Source organism: Narcine bancroftii, chromosome 11 (genome assembly GCF_036971445.1).
Source record: "Narcine bancroftii isolate sNarBan1 chromosome 11, sNarBan1.hap1, whole genome shotgun sequence".
Classification (NCBI taxonomy): domain Eukaryota; kingdom Metazoa; phylum Chordata; class Chondrichthyes; order Torpediniformes; family Narcinidae; genus Narcine; species Narcine bancroftii.
The window spans coordinates 93,583,689-93,599,109 of record NC_091479.1 but is presented as its reverse complement, the minus strand read 5'-3'; the positions used below and the strand labels follow the sequence as shown (position 1 = coordinate 93,599,109).

Below are 15,421 nucleotides of genomic sequence, written 5' to 3'. Positions count from 1 at the left end.
CAGTGCATAACTGGGTACTTTACGATGTTTCAATCGTTGCATATTTTGTTTAAAAGTAATATCAATATTATTCAATATATTCATGAAATGTTCACACAAATAAATTAAATCCTCTGAAATTCCATAATGATATGTTATGAACTGAAACTGCAGATGTCAAAATGCATGATATCACTGGTATATGAGGGGCAACTTATTTCAGATTCCTTTATGTGGAGGACTCTGTGACATACTCAGAACCTTTATCCCAAAATGATTGACCATGTTCTGTTTTGTGAGAGCTCATCATTTTGCAATGGACTTCTGATCATTCTATTCCTTGCTCATTGTTAAATAAGACTACAGCAAATGTTTTCAGAAATTCAACCATTCAGCAATAAAAGGAACAGCAATTAATTTCCAGGTCAGCTTGGGTGTGACTTAGAACAGGTATCGTTTCCCTGCATGTACATTTCCAGGTGAAAAAATGTCACCTGTTTGAGTACTTTTAAGGATCTGCAACAACATGGCTGGTAGGTGTTGAGCACAACAGCCATGATATTGGAGGGATTTAATGTTCAGGATGATTAAATTTTCTTGAACATTGAAGGATATGTACTCATCCAGGCAAATTTAAGCTATTATTTTATATTCATGACTTGTGCTTTGTGGAAAAGCTTTGAAAAATCAGAAGTTGAGTCACGTGCCACAGTTATTAGCATATGGCCTACTCTTGCAGCCATTTTATGTATCTGAATGGTTTAGTAAGGTTCCAGTAGCCCCCAATAACTTCATTATCCACTTATAGATGGGTTGATTGTGTCATTGAATATTAATGGAGATGGTCAACCTCCTCACTTTAGTTTTAAAGATACTGCACAGTAACAGGTTCTTCTAGCCCGTGAGCCCGCACCGCCCAATTACAGCCATGGGGTCAATTAACCTACTAACCTCATATGTCTTTGGAACATGGGACAAAACGGAACACCCAGAGGAAACCCACAAGGTCTTGGGGAGAATGTATAAACTCTTTACAGACAGTGCTGGATTCAAACCTGGATATCTGGTGCTGTAATAGCCAGTGGCTCATTGCCTACACTCGTATTTCATCAGTTAATTATAAGTCCAAGTCAGTCTTACTGCAAATATTGACTGTTTCATTATAAGAAGAATGATGAACATAACTGGACATTGATCAAATCTCAACATATAGCCACTCTTCAGAATTGGAAAGAAAACTTTTTTTTGAATATTTTATTTAAGTTTAAAGAAAATACAAAATATAGGACTCAATTAATATAATAACAATAATACTGAATATAAAATCATAGAAAAACATTCATAAGGACTGAGAAAAAAATATATAAAGGAAAGGAGAGTTCCTCTTCTCCCAGCACCCCTTCCCCAGATTCAAAAGAAAATGGGATAGACAGTAGGGAATAGAAGGAGATGAAAAGAACAAAAATAGAAAAGAAAAAGCCACAGGAACAAGGTTCAATATCTCAGAGTCATGTCATTTGAAAATAATCAAATTTCTAATTAGGAGTATACTAATTGACAAATATCAAAATAAATTAATCAATTTGAGCATTTAAGTAATCTAAATAAGGTTGTCAAGTTTTGACGAACGTACTCTATCTATTCCTAAGACTCTAAGTAATCTTCTCAAGGGGAATATAACTTTGCACATCCATGTTCCAACAATCAGTGTGAAGTAGGGAATTAGATTTCCATGTTGCTGTTTTACATTTTCTGGCTATTAATAATGCAATTTAAATAAATTTAGATTTACTTCTGGAGAAGTTAACTTTTATAACTGCCAAATTCCCCAGAAGAAACAATTCTGGGTCTAGAGGGAAGTTCACGCCCAATTCTATATTGGAAGAAAGTTTAAGATGAAGCAAGATAGTATACTCATTGGGTTATCTTCTAGAGAAGGTGAGTCCTGTACTGGCAGGATGGTTTTCATCTGAACTCCAAGGGGATTAATATCCTTGCAGAAAGGTTTGCTAGCAGTTGTTAGGGAGGGGGGGGGGTTAAATTAAATTTGCATGGGGATGGGAACCAGCGTGCCAATGCAGATAGTGGAGTTGTGAAGGAAAAAAGATGACGATAGAATGTCAGGACTGGCAGCTCAATGTTCCATGGTTCCGTTGTTTCATACACACAGGAGAGCTCTACTAAGGTTATGTGGGTGCAGCTAAGGAATAGGAAAGGTATGACCATATTAATGGGGTTATATTATGAAGCACCCAATAGTCAGCAAGAATTTGAGGAGAAAATCTTCAGAGATGGTAACAGGAGTAGGAAAGAGCAAGTTGAGGTAGTAGATGATTTTAACATTCCGGATATTGACTGGAACCACCAAATTTCATGGCATTTGCAAAAGTAAAACTTGGTATAATCTTAAATGTCTGGGGAATAAACAAATGAGCTGAGGGAACCACTGAAATATGATATGCTGTTTAAAGCCAAACGGGAAAGGGTTTCTGGTATGAAACTTTCAAACAGGTTGGGAGGAGAGGTGAGTCACAATTTTATTTAATGAAGTAATGAAGATTCAGAAGAAGGGCCATCAAGTGAGTACCAATGATTTGAAATGGGAACCAACAAGGGAAAGCACGCTGCTTAAAATATGCTGTAAATGTCCAAGCAGCTGGAGGGAAACACAGTAAAAGTTCTAAAATCCAGTCTGCTCAGGAAATGGGTCAGTCCGGATTTTCCATGTACTTGTGCAGTACACCTGAGCTGATCACACAAAAGCCGAGAGTTTTTGAGAAGTCCGGATTATTGGGTGTTCCAGATTTCAGGCGAAAGTTTTTGAGAAGTCCAGATTCTCAGGTGATCCGGATTTCTGGCACCTGGATTTTCAGACTTTTACTGTAAATGAACTAAAAAATGTGAGAACTTGTGGGAAGCGCATAATCATTTGGGGATTTGGATCGAGGCAAAAGAGTTCTTAAAGTGCACTGAGCAAGAGAAAACGGTCGATTTTGTTTTAGTATTAGGGAATTAAGTTAATCAGGTGGAATGTGGGAAAGCCTTTCGGGAGAGCAATTACCATTTGATGTAACGGAACGATGTCTTGGAATGGACAAATGAAGATTGGGAATAAAAAGTTTTTAATTGTGGAAAGGTTGATTTTGTTGGGCTGAAATGTAGTTAAAAGTGGACTGGAACCCGTTACCAGGGGATTAATCTGCATCAAAGCAGCGCAAAGTAATTAAGGAGAAAATAGGGAAGATCAAGAGCAAATTAAAAAAAAAACTTGTGTGCCTGTTTGTTGGCAGACGGCTAGGTGGTGTGGATTTGGTTGATGCGATGAGATTGCACCAAGGAGTTGAGGAGCATTCAGGACAGAATAGAAAAAGAGAATTTTCATATCTGATACCATGTTATTCCTCCTGTGGACAGCTTGCAACAGTGAAGAAAGATCGGGGCTAAATTTAAAAGGAAAGAAATGTTTAAAATTTAAGAAAAATCATGATCAAATCCCAACATGTTTTATAAAAGTACATTATTTATGTCCCAGTAAAGAATGAAGCTAAACTGTTTGGAAGTGGAAGGTATGAAGTCATTTCTTAAATAAATACTTTGTGCCTGTCTTCAGAAAAGGAAGATGTTTCAGAAATTTGAAAGGATGCTGAGGCCAAGAAGGGCTCCCAAAAGGCCTCGGGGGCTGAAGACTTCCTGATCGTATCAATAATTTGGACCTGGAGTTTGGTTTGCCACTGGTTTGAATTGGATTCTGTGCAGCTGCAGAGGCTGCGGGAGGGCTGGAGGCAAATTCACGGACAGTCTCAGAAGGGACTCCCTATTGCTTCTCTTTCTCATAGTTGGGAGCTCCAGGCAATGCTCATGGCGATTGTTTGCCTTTCGGCAGACAAAAGTTGAAGTATATCAAGGATATTACATTTTTATGCATTATTACATGACAATAAAAAGAACCTTGAAGCTCGAACCTTAATAATGCAGCTAAGAAATATTCCCATTCTCTTAAACAAATGGGATTTGGCTTGCCATCACATCCCCAAGCTATTCCATTTGTTGTAGCATCATCAAAAAATCTTACATGTCGCATTCACATTCCTCATGTCACATTGATGTGGAAATTATACTTTCTAAATTCTATGTGAAAAGGCCATCGCTCTTCATGAAGAACCCTAAAGCATATTGCTTCAAAGTCAAATGAAGGTGCCGTAAGAGAAGTAGCAACAGTTAGGGAATTAGTAAAATAAAAGGAAGGTCAATAATCTTCACTTAATTATCACATGAAATGCTGCAATAAAAACTAACAGATGCTCCACATATTCAGCAAACAAATAATGTAACAATATCGAATTGAGTGGCTTGTTGTCATGTGTACTGAGAAACAGAAAAAACTGCTTTGCATCCTATCTGGGCAAGCCATTTTGCACAGCAGAAACAAAGAAAGATATAAATAAGGAAATAAACAACAGCCTGGCGAGTCGTGTTACAATCTCCAGTTATGTTGGGTATAGTGAAAAGTATAAAAACATTGCTGGATCTAGCGAGAAGTACTATTAAAATGGTAATAAATTTATTGCTGTGCACATTGTACAATGTACAGTAGATATGCATCGAATAAAAGATAATAAAACAAAAGATTAAATAATAAATATTTACAGTGAATGTCATCATTGTTTGCCTGTGACAGATCCATTTAAGAATCTAATGACAGCAGGGAAGAAAGTGTTCTTGAATGAAGAGTTTTCTGTTTTCAAGTGCAGTATCTTCTGCCTGATATCTGGTTGATATCTGGAATGTGCTGTTAGAGAAAGTTATGGAATCAGACACAATCACTCCATTTAAGAAGCATGAAGGTAATTTCTTGAATAGTCAATATGTGCAGATGGGGAAAAGGTCAGTAATGAACACGATGGGGCCTATATCTGAGTTGTATGGTGCAATGACTATAGTTTAAAGTATGTGGAAACATCCTGAGGTTATACTTTATTAATACTAGTATTTCTTTGCAACACAAAGGACAGGATAATCAACATGCGTTACTCTTTCCTTCCTATGAATGTTATGAGACTTGCTGAGTTTCTCCAGTAATTTGTGTATTCCACTCATCCCAGCATCTGCAGTCTTTCTTCATTAACCACAACTTTCGTTTTTTTTAATATATATTGGAATGAACACAGCGCCTGTGACCCAAGTTCAAATTTGGCGTTGTCTGTATGGAACTTCTATGTCCTCCCCATGCCTGCGTGGGTTTACATCGGGTGCTCCGGTGTCCACCCACCCTCCAAAATGAACAAGGTTGAAGATTAATTTGGATGTAATTGGGCGGAACAGGCTGAGATGGCCAGAATCGGCTTCTACTCTATTGTAAATTAAATTAGAAAATGGGAGGTGGAACCGAATTGTAAAGCATCTAAGAAGTGCAGTTAATTGTGGGATTGTCAAGTCTATTCAGACATCCGGTTAATCAGCTTTTGCATCAAAGCTAGCAAGATCCTTCTCTTCATTTTGAAGCATCTGCCCACCATTGACAAAGCCAACATTTCTTACCTTTCTCAAAGATCCTTTGAGAAATTGACAGTGAGCCGTGATCTAAAAGTCTCCTGGTGATAATAATCCCAGCGTGCTTTTGGATAAGGAATAGTGTGATTCCAGGATTTAGTTGCAGTGTAGGAAAGATGGTGTGTAGGATGTTGTGCACCCCAAAGTGGAACCTGCAGGTGGGCGTATTTACATACACCTATGGCCACTGTCATATAGTCAGGATAATGTGAACTATTTTGTAACTGCGTAAGAATACATACATCCTTTTCACTTTAGTAACTGTAGTGCACCGCTGTGGGGCGTACGTATATGTATGGGAGTGTGTGTGAACAGTTTCCCGCGATAGTGGAAGGCATCTCAGTGAGTAAACTCTCTTTTGTTATTTGAATCTCGCATCTCTACGTTATTTAAGAAGCCTCCCAAGTAACACAGAGATATAACAATCACCACCACTCTTTGTTGGAGAGATGAGGACAACTTGAAACAGGTGGAGGAAAATCTACACTGCATTCCAATAAAGCAATGTCATGGCATGCAGTAATCCCAAGCCAAAGCATTTACCTGCTGTTCTGATTTGTTTATTATCATTGAACAAGTTTATTATTTCTATGCCTGAAATACTATGGATGCTGGAAATCTGAAAGATAAATAGATGTTAGAAATACTCAGTAAATCAGGTAACCTCTGTGGAGAGAGCTGAAGACACCAGAAATTCTGCTAAATGGATTATGATATTCATCATTAATTCTGTTTTGGTAAGTCTCAACATTCATTATTTTATTGCTTACATTTAAGCTCTGATCACCAGAAATGCTTGTGCAGCTTTAACCTTTTCAAATGTTTTGTAGTTTCTGTGTTAATTTTAGATTTCCAGCATTTTCACTTCTTTTTATTTTTAATTGTCAATGTAATTACATTGACTTTACATTACAATGTAAATTAATTACATTAGAGACATGCATTGTGGAAATGTATTGAGATCTATCTACTCTTGAAGGCTTTGAATTTCACCACTTGTGCTGCCTGAAGAATATAATATCGGTTGAAATTAAAACAAAATTGCAGAAGCTAGAAATGTGAAATAAAGACAAAAAAATTACTGGAAAATCTTACAAGGTGAAACAGCTTCTATGCAAATAAAAGTGATTAATGTTTCAGGTTAGGAACTCATCATTAGAATTGAGAATGAGGAAAAAAAAAGATGGAAGGAGGTAGAGAAGGGATATAACTTTGGCTACTCGTTGTTCTACCCTTCCAATGCGCTAACTTCTACTATGTTGAAATGCTTTGAGAGGTTGGTCATGGCCAGAATGAACACGTACCTAAGCAAAGATTCGGACCCATTGCAATTCACCTATTGTCACAATCGCTCCAGAGCAGATGCACTATCACTGGCTCTCCACCCACAACTGGGTGGCCAGGCACAATTCCACTGCTATCTATAAGTTTACTGATGACATGACGGTTGTCGTCAGAATCACAAGCGACAATGAGGGAGATAGATCAGCTCTTTGAGTGGTGTCACATCAACAACCTTGTGCTCAATATTATCAAAACCAAGGAGATGATTGTTAACTGCAGGAGGGAGTCAGGGGAACACGACCGAGTCCTCATCGAAGGCTCAGTTGTGGAGACCATCAAGAACCTCAAATTCTTGGGTGATAACATCTCCACGGATCTGTCTTGGAGCCTCCATGTTGATGTAATCATGAAGAAGGCTCACCAGCAGCTATATTTTGTGAGGTGTTTAAGGAGATTCTGTATATCACTGAAGACTTACCATAGAGAAACTTCTGGCTGGTTACATCACTGTCTGGTATGGAGGTGCCAAAACTCCAGAGGATTGTTAACTCAGCCTGCGACATCACAGGCACCAGACTTCACTCCATTGATGACGTCTACATGAGGTGGTGTTTTAAAAAAGCAGCCTCTATCCTCAAAGACCCCCACTACCCAGGCCACGCCCTCTTCACTCTGCTACCATGGGGAAAAGGTACAGGAGCCTAAAGACGAGGTCTCAGTGGCACAGGGACAGCTTCTTCCCCGCTGTCATCAGATTCCTGATTAATCAATGAACTAAAGAGACTGCCCTGCTTGTTGTCCACTACTATTTTTTATATATATATTAGTGTTGTAAGATAATTCACATTATGAATGTTTGCTCTATGGCGCTGTTGCAAAACACCAAATTTCGTGACTTGTTCATGACAATAAATTTTGATTCTGATTCGATGTTCAGTTCTGTTCAGCTTGCTGCTAAAGATGACGTTTTAAATTTTGTGTTAATCGGACAAAATTTAATCTTTCTGCAGCTCCGAAAACATGAAATGAGCATCTGGCCAAGAATGTTGAGGAGGATCAAGAAACCATGTCCAGTGACAATGCTTCAGATGAATTAGAAGATTTAAGCCATACTGACTTGACAGCTTTAATGATCTATGTTCCTGAGGCCAGGCAAGTTGTTTAAATCCATTCAACAAGAAGGTTGATCTCTCACCATTTTCTAATCGACTGCTGAAGGGTTTTGATTTGCAAATATGATCTCACCTACTGCCACCATTATTCACGGAGGTGGAAAATATGACCTAAATGCCTTGAAATCTATTAAAAAGCCAGTAGTCATTTTACTCCTCATTAATAATGCAATTCTGCAAGCACAGATATGATATTTGACCATCTGATTTAATCCTGAGATTATCAATGCTTCATCTGTAAATCAATGGCCATTAGTTTTACTGGTAATACGTATATAATACTTCATGCCAAGCCCTGAGCTATCTAAATGTCAGTGCATTAAAGTTATATTTACGTGGACCCAATTTGATGTGAGTAATTAACTCCTCCAAACAGAACTCTTGAATCCTACATGTGTTTCTCAATCTATGTCATTTTAATTCGTTCCTAGTGTGTGGGAGTCACTGGAAAAAAACCAACATTTATTACCCATCCCTAATGATTTTGATCTGCGTGGTTTGCAAGGTCATTTCATGAGGCGGTTGAGAAACAATCACATTACTATGGATGCGGAGTTGCATAAGAACAATACTGTTTAAATACCATAGGTTTCCTTCCCCAAACACCATGAGATGAAACAGATTGACTTTTACAGCAATTGAATCAATTTATGAGCAGTATAATTGCAATCAGTTGTTTTTAACAGATGAATTCACTAACTAGATTCCCCATCTGCTCCGCGAGAATTGAATTTGTATCTACAGATCATGATCCAAACCTTTGGTTGAAAGACCAGTAGTCGAGTCCGTTAAAAGAATCTGTTGCTCATAAGTGCCATAGTTGAAGGTTTGAAGGAGGGCGTCAAATGTCTTCTATTTATTTTCATTATTCCCTTTCAGCTAAAGTTGGTGGCAGGAAGGGTTGAAATTTAGTTAATGTAACCTGCTCTGTGAAAATAACTGGATTATAAACTTTGATCGGATTGCCGCTCATGTCAACTTTCCATTTTTTTCTTTGTTAACAAGATAAAATAGGCTGCCACAACCACTAAAAGAAAACTGAACATTTAGTTGTGTACTGAAACATTTCTCAAGAGGGAAAAATGGGCAAATTAGATAAACTGTATCCTTGCTAGAATAAGCATAAACCTGTTGCTCCCTCCCTTGGGAGAAATCCAGCCCTAGTTGTTTACTCAGTACACATTTGTCATTAGATCCATGGTGACAAGGGAACACATCTTTATGAAGTTATGAAATTGCTCATTATTGTTCAACGACACCTGAAAGGCAAAAGCTTCAATGTTCAAATTAGTTGTGGCTGAAATTTACAGTATATGGAAACCAGCACTCCCGATGACGAGATGTTTGGAAAAACAAAGTATTCAAACAAAATCTAAACATAAAAGATGTTATTTATGGCACTGGAATGGTGGTCTGTTACTGAAATGCAGTGTGTTTACTTGAGTTAAAGTAGTTTTCAACTGAGGAAAGGACAATGCAGAAAATTTTGAAACCAAATAAGAAGAGACGTAGGCAGTGCCTGCTTGAAATGTATTTATTGAGTGATATTTTAGTCCAAAGCAAATGTCTTTACCTATAAACTTAAAAATCTTTCTAACAGTACAATTAAATCCAGTTTAGTTTGATTTATTCTGGTATTATGTAGCATAATAATTATCAGTAGCTATGTAATACTTTTCTCTTTCCAATTTTTTTCAGGTTCCCCAATTATCAGATTCATACCCGAAAATTATTAATAGTGGCACGTATATTTACTTTAAAGAGCTGTGGATTTGTATACATGTGAACCAGGAGCAGATTAAAAAGTATTTTGGTTCAGCATCCCAACAAGTTCATTGAATAACCACACTTCATTTTCACAGCAATTTCGACAATAATCAAAATCCTGTCAAATCCATTTAATAAATTAATGCCACATTCCTGCGAAACTCTGGCATGCGATCTTCATCTTTGCCTTTTCTCAACAGTGAAATTCATCACTGTTTGACAAAAGTATCAGAAGTAAATAAATGCGATCTTTCGAAGAACATATTCAAAATTCTCAACGGTCACAACTATGAGAAAATGTTTCATGTAAGCAAAAGAGAAGCAATGCAGAAAATAGACATATGAAGAGGGGTATAAAGTGCAAATTACTATCAGACACTTATTAGGATTCTACCACTCACCTGCCTATTAGGGCCAATTAACAGTGGCCAATTAACCTGCCAAGCTAGAGGAAACCTACGCAGTCACTGGGTCAATGCGCATACTCCACATAGACTGCTCCAGACGTTATGATTGAACATGGGTGACTGTACCTATGAAGGATCAGATCTAATAGTGTTAGGTCTGCTTTGTTCATGAATGAGTGAGACAAACACCAGACTGAGTCGAAATCAGGGTTCTTTGTTCTTTATTACCGGATTGTAACACTTGCAACTAAACATGTTAGTCGGAGAATGCATTCTGCCGTTATCAGCAAAATGGTGATTTTTTATACCCTTGGATACATGCTTAGAACATCATCATATCATTACTTGTCCAATGACTAAAACTGTTGCTATCCTTTCCCTGCTAGCTTCCTGCCTCTCAATCCATCAATGTCTCTCTTATCTTGTAAGTACAAGGATGCATTCACATCTTGTTACAGCCCTGTACAGGGTAACTCCTTACACATTCCCATCTCATGATGTTTTACCTTACAATAGCCACACCATTGTACTAACCTAAATGAAAGCTACAAGGAAAGATTGAACACGTTGGATCTAGGTTTACTGGAGCTTAGAATAATGAGAGCAGATCTCTCATTGAAGCTTTTGAGGAGGCTTGATGGAGGAGGATGCTTGGTGGGGAAAATTAATATCTGATGGGAATAGGCTAAAATCTTAAAGATCTCCATGACTGAGATGAAGTGGAGTTTCTTTAAAATACTAAGGAATCATTAACCTTCCCTACATCAGATAGTTATGGGAATGGCATGTCTAAGACAGAAAGCAGACAATTGTTTTGTTTCAGTTGCTGTGGAATCCAGGATTAGAGCAATTATGGTAAGGAAAGAAAAATTGAAGCCAAAGATTTGATTGACCCATGATATCTTTGAAAGATGGAGCAGCTGGAGGTGCCTTTTCACTTGCTCGTTTTTTCCGATACAGAATATGAGAGCCTAACATTAGCGTCACAGATAGCATAGTGCAGTACATTATTTGTAGTGGTCTGTGCAACGCTGTTACAGTGCCAGCAACCCAGCGCTGTCTGAAAGAAGTTTGTACATTCACCCTGTGTCTGCGTGGATTTTCTCCGGGTGCTCCATTTTTATCCCACCCTTCAAAATGTACAGGGGTTGTAGGTCAATTTGTGAAATTGGGTGGCACGAGCTCATGGGCTGAAGGGCCTGTTACCATGCTGTATGTCGAAATAAATTTATATTTAAAATGTATCTTGAAAGCATTGAATTCCAAGGAATAAACTCTTCTATTAGACAAAATAAAATGATCAATCTTCCATTAAATCATTAATTTTCCATATTAATTCAGAATGGGTTTGAAAAATGTGTAACCATTAAATGATACAATTTAAATTAACTGATATTCCAATGTTGAGCAATGAATTTAAACTTGGAGATTAATGCCAAGAAATTAACCTTGTAATGTCAATGTTTAAATGAGGAATAGATAAATATTTAAAGAAGATACATTTCAAAAGGTTCTGGTAAAAGATCGAGATTATGATCCTGGATGGATAATGGAGTTTCCGAGACTCATCAAGAGAGTAATATCTCAAAGGTTCAAAGGTTCCTTTTATTGTCACATAATAATACATTAAAAATCCAAAATACATGATAAATTTCAACTTATGTCTGCCATAAAGCAAACTAAGAGTTGCCATGAGCATTGCCCAGTGCCCATAACAAATAGGGGAAAGAGAAGCAAAAGTGTCTTTTCAGAGTCACTGAGGGTCCATAGATTCATATCAAGCATTCCTGCAGCCTCCGCACCAACACAGACTCCTGCTTGATCCATTGGCAACCTGAGCTCCAGATCCAAACCTCTGATACGATCAGGAAACCTTCAGAGCCCAAGGCCCTTTGGGAACCCTTCTTGCTTTCAGCATCCTCTTGAATCCCATTTCCCACACCTAGTTCTCACAAGCCAGTCTCCAGCAGCCCACAGGCTGTGTGGGTCCTTTGACCACAAGACACCAGCAGCTCACAGCTTGTGTAAGTCCTTCAACTGCAAGTCGCCAACTACTCACAGCCAGTGTGGGTCCTTCAGGCACTAAGCCCCTCATTGGTCCGCTGCTGCGGTCACCATCTCGTAGGGTCCTTCTCAATGGTGCAGGGGGTTTGTTCTTCCTATTTCTGGTGCCCTGTGCCAGACGGCTGCACCCCAATAGTCTGCTACCCTGTGTAGTACACTGCCCAGCCTAGGCGCAGCCATCTTGGGCACAGATCTCTGTGGTTTCAGGATTTAAAAAAGAAACACCATCAGCTCCTTTAACAGGGCATTTAAAGCCTGTACGGAGCCATCAGCATCGGCACCGGGCAGTAGGAACCTGCAGAGCCGCACTATCTCTGTTCCCCACTATCCTGGGTCCGCACTAGAAGCAACAGAGCCATTACAACAGCTCCAGAAGTTTTTAAAAAAAATTCCTTCTCAACTTTTAAAATCTATGAAATTATTTAATTTTGGTTTGAATGCTTCAGGCAGATTTTTTTGAGGGGTAGCTGGACATGGCATGATTACTTAATGAAATAACTAATAAAGTATTGTCCTGTCTACAATAGTGTGTTCTGTTTAATAGCATGAGATTAAGGTCTGTCCCGCATCGGACTTGTCAGCCACAAACGAGCCTGCAGCTGACGTGGACTTTTACCCCCTCCATAAATCTTCGTCCGCGAAGCCAAGCCAAAGAAGAAGGTCTGAAGGAAAAATATTTTTCACAGTGTGTTATGTGGACACCATTTTGTTGCACGGAGTTTCCAAATGTGCGAAACAAAATTCATAATTATGATAAGTCTGCTGGGGAAGTTTACTCATTTTAAGGAGATGGACCAGAAGTACTTTTACCACCAGAAGATTTTGACTGCTTAATGGAGAAACTGTGATTTACTTATGGTAGATATTTATGAATTGAGTTTTATTGTAATATTAGATGAAGGATTATAGAGGTCCTTCATCTGCAATAAACTAGATTGCCATAATCATCTGGCCATCACAAATAGGACCAGAAATAGCTATTCAACACATCGAGTCTACCCTGCCATTCAATCATGAGCTGATCCATTTCCCCACTCAGCCCTGCTGTCAGGCCTTCTCCCCATATCCTTTGATGCTCTGGCTAACCAAGAACCTACGAATCTCTGTGTTGAATACCCAGTGTCCTGATCTCCACAACTTCCTGTGGCAAAAAGGATTACCACCCTCTGGCCAAAGAAATTCCTGTGCATCTCTGTTCTAAGCGGACACCCTTCAATTCTGAAGTTGTTCCCTCTTATCTTAGACTCTCTCACAATGAGAAACAATTACATCTACTCTGCCTACAACTTTCAACATTCAAAATGTTTCAATGAGATCCCCTCATTCTCTTAAATACCTAGAATTCTACCCATTAGCATTAAAATGTCAACAACATAAAGAAACCAACTTTTATTTTGGTTGAACTGATACAGGTCAGCTTGCAAAATTCTATAATAGTATAATTCCATAATTTGCATGATACCAAGGGAAACAACATTCTCCTCTTGGGAAACCATCCAGATTGGTCTGGGTTCCATCCTGCAGGAGAAGTAAGAGAAGAGAATGAGGAAGTGAAATGCAAGAAGGTCACAGGCTTGGAGCTAAACAGGGCTCAGTAAAGAATAAGTGAACTGCATGAAGACTTGTTATCCTCTTTGACTGAGCCAATGGGGATTCACATCTCTGTGTGTTCATGTGAGTCAGGTGTAGCTGAATGACATTATGTTTCAGTACCACACTCTCTTGCTAGGTCCTTGAATGAAATGTGCAAAACAAGTTTGTTGTTTTGCCTATAACTTAAGCATCAGCCTGAAATACTGGTGAGAGAAATGTAAATATGTACCATGGCAGAATGATCTGGTCCTGTATTGTGAAGCTGACTTTACGCAGTTGCTTGCTCACCTTTATTGCTGTCTACAGTACTGTTTGTTGAATATTACAGAGGAAATGTTATTTATGACTTGCAGCATTCATTAAATTTTTCAAATGCATTTAAAAGAGAAAGGCATTAAAATGCGGGAAATTTGGTTGAATATGGGTTCTTCTCTAATTCAGGAGAATATCCATGGTCAGAAAATCTGTGTAATTGCTTAAGTGTTGTTGTAAATTTCAAGGGATCCTGGTTATGGTTGATTGCTCAATTGAAATAACCATTCAAAGTAGGGTTTAAAAATGTGCAGTGTTCCAAAACCAAAATCAACCCTGTTATGATTGGGAATCTTCTAGCATGCAGCAATGAGGATACATTAAGGTTGCCAACAATCCTATGCAAGCTTTGATACAAACTTCCCACAACTGAAAGGAAAATATTTTGTCTTGTATGGCATTCATATAGGGTGCTAATATTCTCATAAAATCAAGAGGCGGTGTGGGTAGGACAACTACTTCTGAGGAGTTACTGGTGACATCAACACCCAGACGCCTGCACTGTGTTGTTACAAAGGGATATGTCTGAATACTTGAGGTAAGAACCTGAATCACCATTGTGCGACCATGTCCTGGTCAACCAGGCCTGGTTTATGGGATATACTGATTGGGTCTTTGGGCCACAGTGATGTCACTCCTGAGGGCCATTTGAGGTTAAGCCTTGTGATAGATAGCCCACATCCCAACCAATGATATACGGAGCATTGGGATCAAAATAGCCCAGGAGGGAAGTCTCATTGGCACTAACTATAAATTTAAAAGGTGTTCCTGCATAACTCTCATGGTCTTTCAGTTCTCATTCCTGTCTAGCCTGGTTCCCAGATTTTACTCTTGTTGGAATGAGCTTGAGCTACTCCCAGATCAGGTCAATGTGATTAAGGGCAATAACCTTAGAGGAGAAATGGGAAAAGAAAAGCAGTGTCCAGGTTCTTGATATTGGGGAATGGGAAAAGTCTGTCCTCCATGAATGAAACATGAATAGCTAGCATGTTCAAAAAAATCACTTGGCTTTTATGCCATACATTTTCTGAAGGGTCCAGAGTGATTCATTAGACTTTAACAGGTTTTAAGAAAGGGTACAAATATACATTTAAGGTTAACAGGAGAAAGTCTGAACAAGATGTGCAGGACTAGTTTTTCGTTACGAAGAGAGTGGTAGATATTTGGAAAGGGCTGCTAGGGTTAATGGTGAAAGCAGAAACCATTGTAGAATTTAAGAGGCCCATCAGATGTGTGAATATTCAGTAAATATGGATCAGGCAGATGAGAATTTGTTTAATATTTGCTTTGCAT

At 38.6% G+C, this 15,421-nt stretch overlaps 1 long non-coding RNA gene across 6 annotated transcripts in view; it reads left to right on the top strand.

Annotated features, from left to right (window-relative positions):
• Positions 1–10,284, top strand: part of LOC138745630 (uncharacterized) — a 101,717-nt gene extending 91,433 nt beyond the window's left edge. For 3 of the 6 annotated variants that reach the window (XR_011346379.1, XR_011346377.1, XR_011346378.1), the window contains exons 2-3: positions 7,824–7,965; positions 9,684–10,280. This is a non-coding gene — a long non-coding RNA (uncharacterized lncRNA). Of the gene's footprint in view, positions 1–7,416; positions 7,505–7,823; positions 7,966–9,683 lie in introns of those variants that run through there. The other 3 variants (XR_011346376.1, XR_011346375.1, XR_011346374.1) reach the window with 3 other exon arrangements.
• Positions 10,285–15,421: the final 5,137 nt, after the last annotated feature.